At 33.4% G+C, this 23,034-nt stretch overlaps 1 protein-coding gene and 1 non-coding gene across 3 annotated transcripts in view; both read left to right on the top strand.

Annotated features, from left to right (window-relative positions):
• LOC130897384 (rap1 GTPase-activating protein 1) overlaps positions 1-23,034 on the top strand; it is an 848,316-nt gene that overhangs the window by 232,794 nt on the left and 592,488 nt on the right. The gene's annotated exons all lie outside the window — the stretch shown is intronic.
• On the top strand, positions 4,556-4,629 carry Trnat-agu (transfer RNA threonine (anticodon AGU)). Its single transcript has one exon. It is a non-coding gene; the product is annotated as a tRNA-Thr (tRNA).

Below are 23,034 nucleotides of genomic sequence, written 5' to 3'. Positions count from 1 at the left end.
ATAGAGAAAGAAAAAACATTCTTAAAAAATGAGAGAAATGTAAAAAATATAGTTTTTATGAAAATAAATAAGTAACAAATATATATTTGTTCATTTTAAATGTTTTCCATAGAATATTGTATTTTTTGGTACTGTACTTGTTTTAGCTCAAAAAATTTAGTTAACCCCACCAGGAACCCTGCTAAAATACGTTATTGTTGTAATATTCATTAAGCGAATTACTTATTTATGATTCTTACTATGGGCGCTAGTTTTAGGGTCGAGTATGGTGAGGAGGTAGCAAAAAAAGCTCGAAAACTGCTTACACTTACTGTATTTATACATAAATACCAAACAAAACAATATACAAAACGAAAAACTAAGTCGCGCGTGCCGAATCTCTAGGAAGCTGCGTAGCTCCGCTAAGATCTAAGTGATCGAGATCTGATCGCTTCGCTGTCCCGAGACTGAATTAATTTCTGTTTGATTCAAAACATCTCGCCTAGATTACTGTAGGTGTGTCGATTTTTTCTAAAACGTGTACCAGGTTTATCGAAGAGGATTAGGACATTTAGATGATTATTAAAGAAATGTGAGTTAGAATTCCCTCGGTCGGGTAGCGGTCAGTCAGGGGTGGAAGGATTGTTTTATTGATGAAGTTATTCAGGGAATTGTGTACCTATTTTAAGTATTTTCAAATGCAAGGGCACGTAGCGTGGTCGCCACACTTACGTTTTATTAAAATTCTAATATTCGTTTAGAACCACCCGGTATAAAAACTTGCAGCACAACAATTGCGAAAAATAATTTTTTGTTCGACAAACTTTCAGATTTGTTAATCCGATAAATACCAAACAAAACAATATTCAAAACGAAAAACTAAACTAAGTCGCGCGTGCCGAATCTCTAGGAAGCTGCTTAGCTCCGCTGAGATCTAAGGGATCGAGATCTGATCGCTTTGCTGTCCCGAGACAGAATGAATTTCTCTTTGATTCAAAACATCTCGCCTAGATTACTGTAGGTGTGTAGAGTTTTCCTAAAACGTGTACCAGGTTTATCGAAGAGGATGCATGTTATTAGGACATTAAGATTGTTACGTTTTATTAAAACCCTAATATTCGTTCCGAACCACCGGGTATAAAGACTTGAAACACAAAAATTGCGAAAAATAATTTTTTTGTTCGCCAAACTTTCTGATATGTTAATCCGATAAAAAAAAAACGATAAAAAATTTAGATTTTAATTATATAAATTGAAAAAATCTTAATTGGGTCATAAATATCGATAATCAATATCGAACGTTCCTTGAATGACTATTGAATATTAATAAATTAAATATTTTTTGATGTATAAAATTCCAGTTTAAGCTAGTTTACCAAAGAAATGATAGGTCGGCAAAGTATTGACGTTTCGATTATGTAAGCATCGATTTGTTCTAGATTTCAATTCAAAAATTCTATATTGTAATTAAAGTTTATAATTTTAAGTAGGATGTATGTTTATTATTATGTTCTTGTAAACATCTATATGTATACAAGGCTATACATTCTATTAAGATTTTAACCGCTGAAATTGAACTCTTTTGACCCTTTATTTTATCCCTATTTAATTACAACTTATCACATATTTTTGAGGCCTTGACTATTGTTCTCCATTTTTCTCTGTCTTGCATCTGTTTGTTCCAGCCGTACTCCCAGATTATCCATGTCTTGCACAATCTAATTTTCCCATCTATTTTTTGTTCTAACAGAAATCTTTTCTCGTTCAGTCTCCATTCTGTGATTTTCCATGTACCCTGTCATTTTTCCATTCTATTTACTATTGTATTTACTATATCCTAATTTTCTAATATATTCTTAATTTCATAGTTCATAAATCCTCTATACTCTTTATTTCCAACTTTCCCTGGTCTTTCCTTGTGGACTCTGCTAATTCTATTGCTCTGTTTGTTTTTGATATACCCCTATTTCTAGTTCCACTACTTTTGTCAGTCTATCAGGTATAATCAATCTTGGCATTGCTTCTGTTTCCCATACTCTTTCTATCTTGACCTTGAATATTTTGTATCTTAGATTAACTCCCCCATATTTTATTAGTTCATTCATCATTTCATCCGGTCCTCCTGTTTTATTGTGTTTCAGTTTGTTGATTAGATCATTACATTCCACTTTCGTCGGTTTTTCTTCATTTTCAAAGTTGTACCAATATCATTTATATTATCTTCTTCGTATTCATTGTCTTCTTCCGTTAATAATTTTTTGAAATACTGACTCCATTCTTTTTGTACAATATTATTAATATTATTTTCCAAGTTGTCCATACTATCATCTAACCATTTTATTTTCTTTGTTTTTATTATCTTTTTGCTCTCTTTTCTTATTTTTCTATATATATCATAATCATCTTGTTTCATAGTTCGTAGCCATTTCAACTTTTTTCTTTTTTCTCTTTAATTTTTACGTGGTTGAACCATTCGTTATTTTTTCTAATATCTTTTGTATCAATGACTTCCTACATTTCATTTATAACACTTTTCTTAATCTCTTCTCATCGCTCGTCAATAGTATCTTTTTCTTTACTCTTTTGTAGCTGCTTTTCTGTATTCTTCTTCTCTTGTTTTCAGTTTCTGCACATTCTATTTTCTGCTTTTTATCGTCTTGTTCACTATATTTCTCATTCCTAATTCAATTTTGATTATTACTAAGTGGTGATCAGTGTCAACACCTGTTTCTCTGTATGATCTTACATCTTGTATCATTTTTGATTCTCTTTTTGATATTAAGACGTGATCTATTTGGTTTCCCTTGGTAGTTCCTGGTATCATTCACATAATTTCATATTCTTTGATATGTTTAAAGCTAGTGCTACTAATATACATGTTGCATTCCTCGGCTAGACTTAAGTAATCTTCTTTTCCTATTTTTGCATTCTTATCTATATAAACATCTATAATGTTTATAATATTGTTTTTAATTTAGTTTTTTTTCTTAAAACCAATTATTTGTATCAATTAACATACATGATGACTCAAGTTTAATTAATATTAAGAGAAGGGGAATACTGTACTGATAATCCTGACTTTTTAAAGCATTGAATCGAAAGTGTTCTAAAACAGAATGGCGCTTATTCGTTGATTCTTCTACATGTAGTCTAAAAACTGTTTCATCTTTACAATGGGTATATAAAATTGTCTTTACCAATACGACATGCAGTAAATTGTGTGCACGTTAATAAAATATGAAGGAAATAATCGGTTTGTTATTATGCCTACAAGGTGGATTGACCAAATATTCTTATTTCCTTCGTTTGTGGGACAGCAAAGCCAGAGATCATCATTATATGAGAAACGAGTGACCTATTCGAAACGAGTATACTCCTGCAAAATAAATATGTGGTTGATAGATCCAAAAAACATTATTTTGTCCCCTTCAACATGAAGCAAGAATTTAGGAGAAACTTCCAAATACATGATGTGTCCCAAAAGAAAATTCACATTTAAATAAGCAATTTTAAGAAAAGTATTGTTAATTTTGAAAAAATATTGGTTATATATTAACATACATTGCCCGGTAATTTATTTCTTGAGGCCGCTTGGCATGATGCAAGACAACGTGCAATGCAATACAAGATGAAGTTCGGCTAATTATTCTCTCTAGCACTTGCAACATTATTGGTTTTTTGACATTTTTATTGCGTGTACGTTGCAATTCCGAGAAAAAATGAGTTTCTGATCCGCTAGCACTACCTCTCTCACCAAGGATATCTTAGTTATCCTGTGTTTTATTTTCCTTAGAAGTTTCCTTTGAAATGTTCCTCAATCCATTCTCGATTAATTTTTTTATGTTTTCTCGTCTAATTATATAGCTAAACTCATATTTCCCCTTGCTCTATCTAACTAGGGCCTGGCCAACCATCGTCTGGGTGCTCTTTTCCGTCCATCAGACTCCAAGCAAGGCAGTAACCATGTCAAGCGGCCTTTAAAACTAACATCGATCAAATTTCCACCGTTGCACTAACGGCATTCATCTAATCGACCTCTAAAATTGCCTTAACGGCTTGGCAGGTATTCTTTGTAATGGCTAAGTCGAAATTTCTGGAACTGTTGGCTATACTCATAATGAATCCACAGTTTACACTACCACTACACCAACACTCCAAATTACTCTGTTTGACGCGCGTTTCGATAACCAAGTTATCTTCTTCAGAGACTGAAGGTAAGCTGTCTCTAAAGAAGATAACTTGGTTATGGAAATGCGCATCAGAAAATGTAATTATTTAGTGTTGGTCTAGTGGTGGTATAAACAGTGTATTCAGTCTGTAATGGCTGCCATTTCGTGATGGAGATTTCGTTTTAATTGTGTCAAATAAGTCGTTTTGTTAGTGTAAACTTTAGATTTGATATGCTTGGCTTCTTAATCCTCTTAAATGAATGCATGCCTTGAAAGTACATGCTTATAATTCTCCGTTCCTACTCTACACATTGGTTCATTGAAAAAATTCATTGGAATATTTGAAAGTTATATTTGGTATTCCCGTATTCCGCATTCTTAAATATAATCAGTACCTGGTTTTATAAGGCGCCGTGGCTTAGTTGGTTAAAGCGCCTGTCTAGTAAACAGGAGATCGTGAGTTCGAATCTCGCCGGGGCCTCAATGATTTTTTTGACAATAATTGTATTACATTTTTAAGAACTGACACTAATTTTTCTACGACAGTGAATCGGTTTTTCTCGTAACAGGCATTAGACTTATCATTTTCGCGCAACCAATTATGCGCAAAAACAAAGATCGGATATCGTACTCTAAGTACATGTAATAATTCAAAATTTTCTATATCAAATTCGGGGAGCAAATAAGGTATATGAATATATTTTTTCTTTCGATTATATATAATATTTTTAGAGTTATATATATTTATATATATTGCGTCTGATGAGTCTGAATAGTGAGCAACAAAACAGGAATTTCTAGTTTCCATTTTGTTGCTTATTCTTCAGGCTCATTTGAATATTGTTCAATGTAGCAAATAAATCTTCTCTACCTGTTCCGTGTAACAAGTCGAGCTCAAGCTAGCAAGTGTCAAGAAAATTACTAGTAGAATAAAAAATTCGTCCGGTCTTTTTTTCTAATTTCCGGTAGTTCTTACTTGCAGCAAAAAATTAGCAACAAATTTTGGTTCAATAATTGACACGATATTTATTGATTTATCGAAATCGCGGCTTCAGCAACTAAATAGCAACAAACAAGCTAAAAATTTTGCATATTTTCTTATTGATTTTTGCTAATTTGACACTGCTTCCTTGATAGAGCTATAATCATAAGCCCCTGCATATCCGAAGTTATATAGATATAGAGCTGAGTCCTTTCTATTTTTATTTATTGATTCCTGCCATGCCGTCTCTCTCTTTTTTCCAATATTTCTGCCATCTCTCGATTCCAAGTTTTTGTGGATCTACCTCTCTTTCTTCATATTTTCACATGTTAATAACTAAAAGTTGGAATGTGTAAGTCTTGTTTTCCTTTTAAGCATATGAGTATGAAAATTTGATGTCTGTAATGGTATAAATAAATAAAGGTATTTATTTAGACATACTTATAATTTTATTAAAGGTAGGAGGATATTACATTAGCAGATATTTGTAACAAAAAATGCCTCAAGATGAGAAAAGCAATCAAGCCTTTCTACTATGTCATTTACATTCACTGAGAAAATAAAAGAAACATAAATATCTACTTTATTGACATATTTTTAACATTTTAAAATCTTTGCCTTGCTTGATAATATTTTACACTACGATCTGGCTAAGACCAATTTCTTGTACAAGCCTATATAGCCATCAATATGAGGTCTGGCTATTAAATAACGAGACCGCGTGCCTAGAGGGCGCCCTAGTGCGTTGGGTATCTAGATATTTTGTCTATGCACGTCCCAAAAGACGTTTCCGTCACTAGTATATTATTTGTGCAGTAGTGGTTTGAAAACCATTTGTGACAAAAAACAGGAACAATCTCAAATTTCTCAATAAATTGAAAAAAACTCCGACCGAGTGCTATAAATTGTTGCAAGAGGCCTATGGGGACAATTCTCTAACTCGTGCGCATGTTTTTGAGTGATGTTAGCGCTTTAGTGAGGGCCGAGAAAGCAATAAAGATGACCAGCGCCTAGGCCGCCCTGTGACTGTTTCAACTCCGGAAAAAGTGACCAAAATCAACCAAATTGTGCGTGTAGATGTAGAATAAGTATCTGAATGATTGCCGATGCGGTAAACGCCGATACAGAAACAGTTAAAAAAATTTTCCACGAGGAATTACATATGACAAAAGTCTGTGCGAAGCTGGTGCCAAAAAATCTGACTCCTGATTAAAAGCTCTTGCCACAACGGGTCTGCTCGGATTTTCTTGAAAGGTTAGAAAAAAATCTGCTTTGAAAGGGACCCGATTTGAGTCGATGGAAGTGATAAAGCAAAAAACGGCAGAGCTCCTAAAGGCCTTTACCAAAGAAGACTTCCAGCACTGCTTCGATCAATGGAAAAAACGTATAGAAAGGTGTGTGGCGAGTGGAGGGGAGTATATTGAAGTGAAGCTTTCGAAAGGAGAATAATTTTTATAATAAAACCCTTTTTCATAACCAGTCTCGTTATTTAATAGCCAGACAATATGGAATACGCCGAAGACTGATATGTTTGACAGTCTAATATACTGTTTCACGTAAGAAAATTAAATACAGAAAAACAATATTTCAGCGTCAGAATACAGATAAATCCTTCTACAGGTTTCCGTTCCGTATAATAAACTTGATATCGAAAATGATTTAATATTATTCTAATAAATACAGTGACTTTGAAAGACCTTGCTATCAGTATTAATTTACTGTATATGATTAGATGGAAAAACTTCTTAATCCCAAAGGACAACGAAAGACAGAATTCCATTAGGATGATACTATGTTTCACGAATAGGTTTCAGAACAATATTTTTTGTTTACCGAATACTATAAAAACTGAATATAAGAAAAGATTTGAAAATTTCAAAGGAAATTAATTTTGGTACTTTTTTCGAATTTAAAACCAACAACAAAATTTAATGTATGGTAGTTATTAGAGCTTATACAAATTGAATTGTGATTTTAATGAAAATTTGAAAATTAACATATTTTTAACACAGGGTTTGCAAAAAACAGATTCGCCATCAAATGAAAGTTTCGGATAAGGTCAAATCTACTTCAATATTTTTCGAACTCCAACACTCAAACTCTTTCACAGATACATGTGTAAAATAATTGTTTTGCAGACACATTCAAAACAAAAAGCTTCTTGCATCATCTCTCACAACTTGAAAATACCATAGATAAACATAACAGGTCACAAGCTGAAAGTACTGATTGATAAGGATGAGTGATACCTGGAACCTGATGCAATAATCCAAATGTGAACTTTGAAGTTTCATAAAGAGAACTAGAAAATACGTGAAAGTAACCATATATTTGACAGCATATATATAAAATTTTTAAAAATATTTCTAAAAATTTGAAAATCTAATTTATTCATACGATTTCTATTCGTGGGGTGAATTAATAAACAGTGTCTCTTACGCTATTAATTTATTCAAATATTTTTTACTACACTAACTTATAATATAATTCACTTATCACTATCACTTAACTAATTAAATTAATAACTTACTAAAATTCATCAATTACTTTGCTAATTCGCTCTGTTCACTACGACTATTTATTATAAACTGAACTAAACTAGGCTACATAAACTCCTTATATATCTTAAAAGAATTCTAAAAGCGTCTAAAAAGTATAGAAACAAAACACATAGATAAATAGATCTTCCTAGAAATTAATCAATAGAAACAATGTAAATAAACAGGCTGCTATAATAAAAAGTTATATAAAAAGCAACCGTAAGAGGTGGCGAGTCAGTCGAATTTTAGAATTCCCGGTATTTCAATCGTATATCAAAGGTTGCCGCCTTCGCCGAGTTTTAGAATTCCATAATCGCCGGACAGGGCCGGCTTAAGGACCCTTGACGCGAACTTGTTGCAAAAATACGCATTTTGCATGTAATCTGAACCTTATTGACCACCATACTACCCAGGATTGCATTAATATATACCCAATTCTTCGAAATGAAAAATATTGTGAATTTTTTAACCCTAAAAACATTGGAATATCAATATTAATAATCTTCCAGTAAAGCCCCCAAAACCTGGTAGACCTCAGGTTTAATGATTTTCATTAAAAGTACTCTTCACGACTGCGTGATAGACGGCGATACTGACAAGTATAATACCAACTATTATGTTCAAATAAAACACTGTCCATCAAATAAGTAATTCCACCATTCACATTATTCAGTGCGTGCTCTCACGTCATAGAGTCAAAATATGGTATTTTTTAATCGTAAAATGTTAATTTAGGTATTTAGCCAGGCTCTCACTTGTTTTAAGTAAAATTTGAGTATAGTAATATAGAAAAAATACCTCTTGGATTATATATATGCTTTCTATGGAAAAAATATGTGATTTTTATTCTAAAATTTCAATACGAACAGAGTTGCTAGTTTCTGTTATTATCCGATACTAAAAAGATCCTCACTTGTTTTATAGTAAGAGGCAAGTTTTTATAATAAAAAAACATCTCCACGGCGGGGAATCGAACCCCGGTCTCCCGCGTGACAGGCGGGGATACTGACCACTATACTACCGAGGATTACACTCAGATATAACCTTTTATTTCAGAATTAGAAATCAATGTCATATGATTGTAAAGGCTGTTATGATTTGTTGATTCGTGTATAGATTAAATGGTCAAAATTTTATATTTTATATTAAATTATCAGTGAGTATTTGGTAGATACGTTACGAATACAGTTGAAGATATTCTCTCGTAATATACTCTCCACGGCGGGGAATCGAACCCGTCATATTTATCTGGAAGATAAATATGACGCCATCTAAATTATCCATTATGATTTAATGTCATGACAAACAGCAACATTTTATTTCCCATTTACTGTATAACTTCAAATCGAAAGAAATAGTTCAGTAATAGTGAAATCATGATTGAAAACTGAGCAGGGCCTTACTATTTTGAAAGATATATGATTATAGTGAAATCTGAAAGATACCTTGATATTGCTTGATTGGTGGGATTGATAATCAATAAACTATGGGGATTATTCGGAAAAGCACCAAATTCTCCTCAACTCTTGAAGAATTATACTGAAAAAAATATATTACTATTGGATATTTACAATCATTGTTTACAGTTCTTTTGCTTGTTCGAAATTCAGCAGGGCCTCACCTCGTCCCGTCAAGAGATATGAACTTTTGCAGTAAAAAGAACATCTCCACGGCGGGGAATCGAACCCCGGTCTCCCGCGTGACAGGCGGGGATACTGACCACTATACTACCGAGGATTATATTTACAAAACATTAACTCTATGAATAAAAATATTTAAACTATAATTCTTCGAACGTGAATTGAAAATTTAGCATGGCCTTACTTTTTATTAAAATTTGATTGGAGATTGGATTATGGTGTAATCGGGAATATATTTCGTCATTTCTTGATTGGTTAAAGTGATGTTAAAATGACTAGAAGAATTAGAAATAAATTTTTCAATGTCAACGTGTCCAACAGCTTATATTTATTGTTTATACTTTCAATATACATCGAAGCAAATGGTGGTACGCAGCTCGTGATCGACAAACAATCATCCAATTTACACATTCGACAGTCAACTAAAGACATTCATTACGAAGTCAAAAAACAAACGACCAGTGCAGTGTCAGTGTCTGATAATACTGTTACTGGCCCACTTGTAGTTTGTATGGGTGCAGCAATATTGGATATGTTTTAAACGTGAAGATATGTACCTGTCGAATTGTGTACTTAAACTGAATAAACACGAGTTTCTTATCGAGGTATGATTGTTTTTATAAACGTTTTTGGAGGGAGTTTAAAAAAGTATGTGCTAAAAAGTGCCACTTAATTAACAGCCTTACGATCAGTGAAAGACAAACTAATCATGTTTTGGTTATTTAGTGCAATACAGAGTTATTCAAAACTTGTGAATAGCTACCATGCGGCTCACGCAAAGTGAAACAACAACGCACTTAAAACTTGTTGTCATATGATCATATCATATATGATATTTGAGTGTTTACAGATACTTCAAACATTCAACATTTTAGTGCGATGATTTTCTATGACTTTCGACCGTGTTTCGCTAGTTTTCCGAATTCAACCATAATCGCACTTGGTTACAGAATGAATTTTCTGAAGATTGTCCAAAATCTGCTGTTGTGCCAGTAAATGTCGATATTACTGATCGTCATGTGACATACTGGGAGATTAAGGCATACTTGGGCATAAGTTCAACTTGCATATATTCGATATTGCATGAATATTTGGCTGTCAAAAAGATTTGTTCGCGTTGGATACTGCATACTTTGACAATCGCTCAAAAAAAGCTTGTGTCGATTGGTGTAGATAAATGCTAAAAAAATTCAAACGTGGGGCTTCAACAATTCAAAAATAAAATGCTATGTCAACTTTTTTTACACTTGAAGAAGCGGATGGTACGTTGAAATCACAGAAGCCTTCGTACAGCCAATTTAATAATCCCTTGTAAAATTTACTAGCTATGAACAGAAAAGGATCTAAAAAACATATTGAGAACTGTTGATATTTGGCCTTTATTAATATTTTTATTTTAATACTAGCTGACCCGGCAGACTTCGTACTGCCTTTCTCAATCGATAAATAAAAGACCTAAACTTTTGTATAAAATAACTTAGAACCAACAAAAGGAATCCTTTTTATATTAAAAAAAAAATAAATAAAAAAGTTTAATTATTTTCGTTTAATTACACAAAACAATGTTTTCATGAAATACTGGCTATTTATAAGGTTTTAATTTGATATTGACAGTCACACAAAGTTATGATACAGTCTGTTGATCAATTTAAAGCTTTCTGATAAACTATATTATTTGTTTTGTTTTGTGGTGCGTAAATAAACAAAGATGACGTATAATTGTCCATGCGCGGAACAGGGAAACTCTAAGACGATTCCACAAACTTCCAGCGAGTGGCCTTGCGATTTATTTATGGTCATCGCAAAGGCCAGACGTACCGGAAATTGCAAACGTTTAAAATCGAATGGTTAGTCCGTTGGAATCATCGGTATACGCGGGATCAAGACATCTTCTCCTTTGTGTTTTTCCTTTATGATTATTGGCTCAATGATATTATTCATCACCTTTTTCATTCATTTCATCCATTCGATGTTGATTAATGTTACGCAGCATGATGACAACTTATCTTACTGTTAATTGCAAATTGTAAGGTGGTAATCCAGGCAATTCCAGTGAATTTAAAAACTACGTCATCCTTGTTCACAACGGTGCGACTGATTTGAAAGAAACCAACTGTCCCGGAAGAAAATTCCGAATGGTCGCATTGAGATCTTCGACATCTTTATTTTTCGCCGTCAACTTTGGTTATTCACCCAGCCGATTATGATCATTGAACTATTGCGTTATATCTAGGAAAACACGCTGGATAAGCTCCTATTTAGAATTTGTCATGTGACAGAAATCTGTGGGTAATTTGATGAATCCGGTCGAGGTGTCCACTGCGATTTTATTGTTTCCAATGTCCAACAATTGTTTCGCAAACACGTTCGCAGTTTTATCTTATTGCAAAAATACTCGCATGTTAGCAGTAAAGTGTCACAATCACAAAAGATCAACAAAAAAAAACCGTAACTTGAAATGTCACTAACACAAAGGATTACAGAAGTAAATAATGTTCTCGCGTACCTAGCCGGTAATCGTCACTCAAAAAGATAGAAGGATGTACTCTTTGTCTAAGGTATCAATCGACATAAAGGATAGATCGACATAATAGTTGGTTGTCAAATATTCTGGTTGCGGTCAGAAATGTCAATATGGGTACACGCGAAGCAGTTTTCTGCCTAAATCCTCTCGTTCAAAACTGCATTGACCAACAAAAAGACGTTTACATCACGTTCATCGACTACGAGAAGGCGTTTGACACCGTCAAGCATGACACTATGATAAAAACGCTGCCGACATCGACAGCAGAGATATGAGAATTATTCAAAACCTCTACTGGAACCAGAAATCACGCGCTAGGCTGAATTAGACAATCAACACAGAAGACTTCAAAGTTTTAAGAAGGGTATGCCAGAGGTGTATTTTATCTCCTATCTCTTTTCAACCCCTGTGTGGAGAATGTCTTTGCTGAGGCTCTTGAGGGGTTCTGATTATGGCTTCAAAGTTAATGGATACCCGCTGAATAATATTCGCAGACAGCGTATTCGAGATGCAATTATTACTGGATAAAATAAATAATATTGGGAAATCATATGGCTTAAAATTAAATGCGAAAAAAAACTAAATGCATGGCAGTAAGTAGAAAAGCAATTTTAAGTGCCCAACTGCATATAGAGAACACGCCTATCGAGCAAATGAAGATGTTTAAATATCTAGGGATAACTACAAATGAGAAATGGGACCCTCAGCAGGAAATTAAATGCCGTATTGAACAAGCAAGACAGGCATTCATTAAATTTAAACCGATGTTGTGTAACCGTAATCTTTCCCTTGACGTATAGAATGGTCAAATGTTATGTGTGGTCAATTTTACTGTATGGCATGGAAACATGGACATTAAAGACATCGTCCATCAATAAACTAGAAACCCTCGAAATGTAGACCCTTCCAAGAATGTTGCGTATACCATGGACATACAGAATGAGGAACGAGGATGTACTAAGAAGAGCGGGGACTGAGGGAGGGTTGTTTAACTTGATCAAGGTGTGGAAGGTTGGATACTTGGATCACGTTCTTAGAGGAGAAAGATATGCAACACCCCAATTGATCATACAAGGATAAATCGAAGGAAAGAGAAGCATAGGCCGAAAACAAATATCACGGCTACGCAATAAAAAACACTGGACTGGCATAAATAACACCGGTGAGCTGTGTCATGCTGCAATAAATAAATGTCTGGCCATAAGATAATCGCCAACGCACTGTAGGTGCAAGGCATTAGAAGAAGAAGGTCAGAAATTAGAGATTTTGAAGGTATTAGCGATATAAAATAATTGTTTGGACTATTTAAATCATGTAAACCAGAGTCATAGTATTCTTCAGAAATAAGTGTTGGCACTATAATGTTGATGGTTCACATTTCCTGGATAATTTTCCAAAATAATTACTTTATGACATTTTGGTTTTGATGTACTTGATTATTACAAATATCGGATGACTTTTGAACAATATCTGGAGGTGTATTTTTGTATTACATTATAACCAATATTTAACAAATCTGAACTGTTATTTATTTACAAGCTGCATGGCAGAGGAGACGTAAAATATGTAAGGTTAGCAATTAAGTACTTTCGCTTTTTACTGATGGAGAGCCTTGCTTCATTTTTTGAATAAATTATGTTAGTTCCGTACTTTGCAATTTGTCACGTGGTACTGGTCACATTGACATAACTTTAGAAGCAAAATGGGTCCTCCACCATCAAATAGTTGAAACACGATGAACCAGCACAAACCACATCGAAAGCTGAACAACAACAAAAAAGCTCGTGCTGTCAGTTTGTTGGATTACAAAGGTTTTTTGTTTGTTTTTTGGAGTGCTTCCAAGAAACCAAACAATCAATTCTGATGTTTACTCTCAACAATTAATGAAACTGAATGAAGTAATCAAAGAAAAACGGCCAGATTGTCAAATCGATTCCACCATGAAAATGCGAGGCCTCACACATCTTTGGCAACTCGTGGGAAACTATTGGAGTTTGGCTGGGAAGTAATGCCACATCCCCCATACAACCCTTGCACCATTCGATTACCATTTATTTCGAATTTTAAAGAATTCTCTGAATGGTCAAACTTTCACAAAATATGATGATAACCTTCAATCGCTCCTGATTCAGTTTTTTGCTAATAAGGTTCAGAAATTTTATAAGCGCGGAATCATGAAACTGAAAGAAAGCTGACAGAAGGTCATTGAGCAAAATGGATTAAGAACTACCGAAATACCGAAATTACTTTGTTGCCAACCATATGATAAAATAAACATACCAAACTCAACTGTTTTAGTAAACTTACATTTATAAAGATCATTAGATTATAGATTACAATGAAGTCTACTATATATTTATATTAAACCCGTATAATATCCATTATATACTTACGATTTCCCATTCATCATTCTTTATAATTAACCAACTTAAAACTGTGTCAGCGTTACACGATCTCTACATCCGTTTTATATCAATATATGTATAACAATTTGAATATGATTAATTTTAAACGACACATTGCTTGCATGCAACTCACACCAAAAGAACTTTAATTGCTTCAATTAAAAAATGTTACGCTTGTTACATGCGTTCATATTATGATCGTATTTTAATTATACCATTAAGTGGATATGAAATTACGAAAATTTTTTACTGAACAAACCCCAAATGTTTTTCAGTTTTCTATCTATCCTAGAGACGGGATCATCTTTTTTTCAAACACCCTGTTTAGTGGGACTTATAAACATTGAATGAATTGAAAGACCTCACAGAAAGTTTTAGAAAAACCTTTAAAATAAGAGTACGATTGAGTTTTTTTTATTGCATACACATTTTCAACGATCGTATACTTTTATGATTTACGAGGGTGTTACATTATATTCGGATACTTGGAATGTTTTGCTTTGTGAAATTGTTTGAATCAGTCAGGATGATATTGTTTTTATTTTATCATCATCTTGGGCAGCACATTGGGTCCTACAATTTCATCATTCGAGAAATCGCAATTCCCTTTAACTTTCCTGTCTTATCTTTTTACAGCTACAAGAGTTTCAATACTGGAAATTTATCATTTTATCTGACTTTTCCAGTTATTTCAAAGGAAAATACGAAATATTGAGATAGCTGTAGTACAACGGACTAAAGATCTGTTATAACCTTTTTACCTAACCCTAACGAATATCTATTGGAACTACACACAGAAGTTGCGAGCAATACAAAGTGAAAATGTGGAAAATTTGGTTTTGCACTACAAACAGAAATAATGGGAGGAATTGGAGACAAGTTAGAATTAGCTAGTAGAGCAAACCAGAAACTCTTCTAAGGAGTATTGAAAGGTCTTGAAGACAACAAAAAAGTAGAAAATATATCAATTAAGATTGAAGAAGTACTAATAAAGGAAGTTGATAAAATAGAGCGCTGGAAAGATTATTTTGAAGGACTGCCTAATGCAGACAAAAAGAGGAAGAGATCCAGAAACTCAAAACGTAGAAGGAAGTAAAGAGCTTATGACTAAAGAGGAATTGGTTGCAGCAACAGAACAGCTAAATAATGGAAAGGCATCGAGAGAAGATCACGGCTAAGATTATAAAGAACAAGAAGAAGAGAAAACAGGACTGTATTACTGCTAAAAGCTTCAAAATAAGTTATGGATTGAGAAAAGATCCCTAAAAATTAGGAAATTGGCAATGACAATACCTCTGTTATACATACCGCTAAAGCTTTTTGAACAAATAATACAAAGGAGACTGCGAGCTAAAATAAAACATTTGTAGAAAAATGACAAGAACCGAACCAGTATACAGTGCATTTCCAGACATGGAAAAAGCTTTCGATGGAGTTCCACAAACGAAAATATGGAAGAACGTGTAAAAAAGAAATGTTAGCAGCAAATGCGAGACTCATAGCTTACATGGATGAATTAATTAGAAGTGCAGAAAAGCAAACCAAATATTGATAGAAAATAGAATGAAAATGAATGAAAGAAAACCACATTTATGGTAGTAGCAAATGTAGAAGGAAAAATCGAAATCAGGGTTGAAGAGGAACTCATAGAACAAGTTAGTAGCTTCCAATAACTAGGAATTATGTTGGAAGGAACGGAAAGACAGGATGAAGAATTAAATAATAGAGTAGAGAAGATGAACAAGGTATACTATGCATTAAACAAGGGGCTCATAAACAAAAAACGTATCCCAAAAGAAACAAAAAAATGTTCAGAGAAATTTATATGCCAATAATCACCAAAGGCTTCGAACATAGAGAGACAGGAGATGAAATACCTTAGAAGAGTGAAGGAAGTAACTAGAAAGGATAAACTCAGAAACTCGCAAAAAAAGAAGATTCTGGAATTGAACCCATACAAGAATACAAGGTTTGGCTATTAAATAACGGGACTGGTTACGAAGAAGGATTTTATTATAAAAATTATTCTATATTCGAATGCTCCCCTTCAGTATATTCCCCTCCCCTCGCCACACACCTTTCCATCGATCGAAGCAGTTCTGGAAGTTTTTTTTGGTGACGTTCTTTAGGAGCTCTGCCGTTTTTTGCTTTACCGCTTCCATCGACTCAAATCGGGTCCCTTTCAAAGCAGATCTTTTTCTAACCTTTCAAGGAAATCTGAGCAGATTAGCTTTTGGTCAGGAGTCAGATTTTTTGGCACCAACTTCGCACAGACTTTTGTCCTGTGTAATTCTTCGTGTAAAATTTTTCTAACCGTTTCTTTATCGGCGTTTACAGCCTCGGCAATCATCATGCAACAATGTGCACGCACAATTGTTTCCCTAATTGAAACAGTTACAGGGCGACCTGGGCGCTGGTCATCTTCAATGCCCTCTCGGCCCTCAGCGCTTACATCACTTAAAAACAGGAGATAGAGAATTGTCCCCATAGACATCATGTAACAATTTATAGCACTCAGTCGGAGTTTTTTTTCAATTTAACGAGACATTTTGATATTGATACGTTGCTCCTGTTTTTCGGCACGAGAAAAAAACACGTTCGTTTCAAACCGCTACTGCACAAATACTATAATAGTGACGGAACTGTATTTTGGGACTTGCATAAACAAGATATCAAGATACCTCAGTATTTAATAGCCAGACCTCGTACATAGATAGGAGACAACTAGGATGGTGGGTTAACAGCTGTTATCTATATCGTAACTTCTGTTCATTGGTAACATAGATGATAGAGAATAGTGCTGATTGGGTGTTTGTACTACACTCTATTCCGACGCCCTTACGCTCATAAAATTAAATCCTCATACATACAACGGAACGCAGTTTATAGAGCAAAGCATCAGTCCGGTTATTTAATTAGCTGCAGCTCTTATATTATGGGGTATCATATTATCATGCTTGTATTTCGATAAGCTTAGACGGAGTAAGGAAATGAAGTATGATACCCTTGAATTTCTATATACCGCTTCTTTAATTATGTTAATGTAACGTGGAGGGTTTTTGAAACGAAGAAAAAATTCTCTCCTGTGCTCTGGTTCTATCGATTTAACTCTTGATCCATTTTTAGATAATTAAATACACACCGTTGAGTTTATCCGTGTTAGGATGATGGAAAGTCTTTTAATGCAAAAAGTGGAAAATCGGAGAGTTTTAAAAACGAGAGGGACTTCCACGATAAGACACTTTTTATTGATTGATAATGTTACCAGAGGTTCTAAATAAGGGTGAAATTATTAGCGATATATGTGAAAGATATGTACTATATACTTTTGATAAAGAAAAAATATCAAACGATAAGGAACCTCAAACATTGACACGGGGTTAAAATTAAAGTATAGAAAATACAAGCTTAAATTCGTCAAAACAATCATTTATATCAAATTAATCCATCAATTTTCAGTCTTCCTTCCTCTGGTACGTACTTTTCAGACGGTTACCAAAAAATTCAACTCAGCTGACGAGGTTATGGCCTCTAGATTTTGAGATATAAACGACATTAACTATTTGTAAAATGAGTATAGTAACATTATTGTTCGAAAAAGGAAATCAGAATGGAATGGCTTCATATGTCACAAGATTGTATCATTCAAGAAGTTAACTGTCTTTATCATAAATCGAAATTTGGCTTAGAAACTTTTTTGTACAACAGACCGATAATTTTTGATCTGAGTATTATAGTTATTATCAAATTTTGATTAAATTTTTATTTGAAAATGTATTTTTTAATATAGCGCTGATAAGAACAAACCAAGGTACATTCTTAAAATCACGCCCTATTCTATTATTTTGCTCAAAATATTTTAAGGCTCTTCACAATATACTTTCAGTCTTTATCAAAATATAAAATTATACATTATCCATACATTTCCCATCAAGTGCCTTGTACTAATTGTGATGCTGTATACATAGGGCAGACATCTCAGTATTTCGAAAATAGATTAAGAAGTCATCAATACGATTAAAAAAATAGAACTGCGTAAACGAACCAAGAAATATTAAATAAACATAAATTCAATTACAAAGACTTCAAAATTCTTGGAATTTAATACACGAAAACGAGAATTTTCAGAAAGGGTTTACATTCATAAGAACGAAATAGCTATAAATGATAATAAAACGAAAAATGTATATTTCTATTTTGTAAATTTTAATACAACTACAAATAATTTAATTGATGGCTGCTACATATTTTTGAGATGTAAAAACTAAGAAAAAATTAATTTTATCGTTAAAACAGATTTCTATTTTGATTTTATTTTGGTTTTTGGATTCATGATATAAAAGATCTATTGATTAGTATAAATATGCAAATTTTCAGTGTCAAATCACATTTTAATAAAAACTGAAAGTAGTCGGAAAGTCAAAATTTGTATCTATCTGGCGTACCCATCGTTTTTCTTCGAAATATAAATCCACCACGACTTTGCAACGGAACCGGATTCTCGGTCAAGAAAATTTTATCGAGGTAAAAATTTTGACTGGAAAATCAAAGGTGAAGAGACAGCATGAACTGTCACGGCAATATATTAAATTGGAATGACAGTGGCGCCATTTTATAAGAAATTCCTCCCTTTTTAAAACTAATTCCAGTTATTTTCGATCCAATTTAATTATTCTCAAATTATTTCTACAATTGCCCGAAATTTGTTATTGATTTTTACCTGGATTCTTCCTTCCAATACAGACAACTTGTCTTTCAAATGATCGTTCTTGTTTTCTGCATTTTCAGTTCGAATTGTAATATTTTCAACATCGATGAACTGATTTTCGAAGGTATACATTTCTTTAAATAGCGCTTCACAACCATCGACATCAACACAAACGTTCTGCAAAACAAAAATATTACGATATATACGAGTTTCTATATACAAAAAAGTATAAAAATAATCGAGAATTGATAACCTTCCAAGATTGAAAGAAAAAGTAGAAGTAAGTTAAATGTTACGTTTAAACAACGTTGTCAGACTTTTAAAAAGTATGGAAAACATATGAAAATATTGATTTATGGATTTATGTTTCTAAGGAGAATGATGGGTACGCCAATTATTGTCGATAGATGGTGCAACTGTCAATAGCCAGCTCAATTGGATTGGATACATTGTGATAATCGCGGATTGCTGATTGACATCTAATAAATTCAGAAACTGTTGTCATATTGTTCCCATATAATAATCACTTCAAAGATACCTGTTCTTTATTTGTAGTTCAGAAAAAGAATGATGTGAATTCTTATTGTGACAGAGTGCTTATTATCGTAAATACAAATATTTCAGATGCCCTATCTATTAAAAATGAAGTCTAAAGCTATGAGGATAGAATACATTGCAATGGACTTATAAAATAATACGAATTCAATTCGAACAGATAGTTGTAGTGTTTATAAATATTCAAGACAGACATTTTCACAATTGTAGAGTGTCATAGTTCACACTTTATTAAATTATACGTCAAAAATAACGTTTTCTCGAGATTGAGGTAATGCACAGATAGTTAAGAGAATCATAATTTATTTAAATTAATTTTAAGAAGAGTTTTCGTATCTAGCCAATATCACGATGATATGAATGCAGTTGCCGAATGCCGTTTACCTGCGCTCTGTCGAAGAACAAGGAACGCTTCTCATCATTGTCCTCATAGAGAACGTATTCTCACTTCGAACAGTCAAAAAGCTTAAATGCAACAATAAATGAGTGAAGGAGGAACAAAATACTGTAGTGAAAACTTTCAATTTGAACGAAAAACGATTTAAACAATATAATAATGAGAAATTGAACGGACACATATCGCGGGAGAAGGTAGGCGGCAAACGATTCAATTTTTGATTCAATTTTTTCCCTAAGCTACTAGATATTATATTTACGTTCACAATAAATCTTATTGTATAAAAGACCGAAATTTAATACCAAAAATTCCGTTACATAGACACGTATAGCCAATAAAAGTATTTTAATAATAATAAAACGCATTCTACTTGAAAGTTCAGTGCCCTTGTCACATAAATATATGTATGGGAAGTACTTAAATGCATCAGTTCTAAATAGTCTAATGAAATATTAACGAAACGCGTGTATTTAACAACTTGTCGTGGGCATAAATAAATCCACATTTATACCAACATTCATATAAATCCAAATAAAATAAATATCCCCACTTATTAATCACTGTTCTTTGGATCCCGTAAAAAATTGTATGTTTACGAGGTAAGTAAAAAAAATACGTCGAATGCATTATGCTGTTTCTATTTCAATACAGTGATTTCCAAAAAGATCCAGTTGCACACCCAAGGGTCCACGGGAAGCTCTACAATAGAAGTATACTTGAATGTCCACAGTTAGATCTGATTTATTGTCGAGTTGGTAATGTGGTGTATCAACTAAAACTAGTATTAGTATTTTGAAAGTGGTTTACAAGGCAAAATGTTTGGAAACTTCTAATAGTTTGAAACTAGCTGTATGGTACAATGCACTAAGCGTCCATAGCGACTTACATATTCTTCTGAGCATATTCCCCATTGCAATTACAATGGTTGTTGTCGTACTGAAAACGTCATGACTAATGACTCATTATTTATTGCCAAAAGGGATATTATAAGTACTTTTGAAGAATTCTTGTGACGTATCACCAAACATTTTACTGTCGTCGCAGAAGAAATTTCAAATCTACTTTAATAGAAATTATTCCAACACTCCACTAAAAAATTTAATGACTAACATATTGTAACACAACCTCTCAAAGCTTGTGTTCCATTTTTTTTGTTTTTCTATTTGTTATCATCTACCACAACTCTCAAAACGTTCATAATCCATTCCACTTGGGTTTGCTACTATAGCCGCTTTAGTTGGAATCTTGTTTGCAGAATTTGTCGTGAAATATAAATCTTGAACAACTCATTATTTTTTTGCTGGAAAAAGAATCGGAGTAATTCATAAAATGTAAGAAACATGTCAAAGGATAAGATATTAGCTTTGAGCAAATTGTATGAGCGATTTAAAAATAGTGATGTGTCAATTAAGAACAAGCAACAATAAGGATGTCCTCTTATCCCAAAAACATATTTAAAAGTGAGTGAACCTGTACATTTAACGCGATTAACTACTGAATAACTTGAGTTGTGGAAAAGTTGAAATATCGAACTAGCATTTTGATTGATGATCAAAATAACATATTATAATTTTCAGGATTCTATCCCAATCTATTCATTGGACCATTCCTGTCAATGTTGCAGCTGCGAAAAGAAGTTTTTTAATATTTTTAAAGACACGAGAGTAGTAGATAGGATAACCTCCAGATGGATGGCACAACTAGTATCTACTAGAACAGCAAAAATGAAAGTAGGAGAAGACACCTTGTCAATTACTGCAAACAGAGGATGTCTACAAGGGGAGTCGCGTCTCCACTTATAGTAGTAGATGAAACTTTATGCGGGCTTTCTGAACCTGGAATGCTTGGAGAATACAGTCCTTTATTTAACTTATTTATCATATGATTGTTTTTGTGTGCCAATGACCAGCGCTGTCCAGGCACGTTAAACTGATATTAAAATAATGTATGTATTAATGTAGCACCTAAATTTTCCAGAGGAGAGCCCTAATAACACCCATCATAGGGCGCCACTGATTGGAACCGTTGGTGATATTTTCACCGAACACACTGTTTACTTTAAGTACTACACCAACACTCACAATGACACTGACGGACGTGCGTTTCGATTACCAAGTTTTCGTCTTCAGAAACCAAAGTACACAATACAATTTCCAAATTCAAACTGTACCAATATTTAAAATTGTTCACAACTCTTTTGTGGTTTATTTACGAAGATACGAGATTTTAAAAAACAATAATATAGCAGTTTTTACGATAAGTTACGAATCAACATCGACAGAAAGTTATTGTATTCGTTATCTACAATGAGAGGTCACCACAGGTGACACGGCGTGAACGTGTAACTTGATGTTCAGAAATAAATAAACGTCTAGATCAAGAAAGTATCACTTGTAATGTGTCTCAAAGATACAAAGGTTGAATTAATGGCTAACTGATCCTCACCTATAGAGCACGATTGACTTAAATGTCACGTTTAGGTTCTATATAGTACGAGGTGCAGCTTAGTTTCCGACACCTTCATTTTATAGTATTGTTCAGTTCAAATAACACGCTAGAAAATTTAGTTTTATTAGAATTTCGAGTAGGTCGAGAGTTATCCAGTTTAATCTAGAAGTACTTACATGCAAAAGGTGTCGATAGTCGATAAAACCGGATGTTTTCGAATTAGGATGAGTCGATGTAAAGAAACTTAATTGTATTATAAAAAATTAACTAAATAACATTCGAAGCACTCATACTCCCCTACAATCCTACGCATTGTGATAGGTGAGTGAGGAATGCAACGCGAAACAACGTGAAAAGAATAAGTTACTTGTTGGTATACAGAGTGACTTTTATTAGTGCAGTCATTGAAACGTTATGCTCCGAATTTTTTTACTGTAAACCGATTTGCATGAAATTTTGGGATTAGGCTCATCTTAACTTTAACTTCAAAAGTGAAAATGATCTAAACTCCGCACCCACCCTGGAGGTGGTTGCCACCCCTTGTCGGTGGTGTAAACTTTTTTTTCAAAATAATCTTGGATATCGATAGAAGGTCTAATTTTGAGAAAAAAATATTCTATAAAGTTTTTCAAAGCACCCAATACTTTTCAAGTTAAGGGCAATTGAAAATTCGAAATTTTTTCACGT

This window comes from Diorhabda carinulata, chromosome 8, assembly GCF_026250575.1.
Source record: "Diorhabda carinulata isolate Delta chromosome 8, icDioCari1.1, whole genome shotgun sequence".
Classification (NCBI taxonomy): Eukaryota; Metazoa; Arthropoda; class Insecta; order Coleoptera; family Chrysomelidae; genus Diorhabda; species Diorhabda carinulata.
This window is presented reverse-complemented; position numbering and strand designations above follow the sequence as displayed.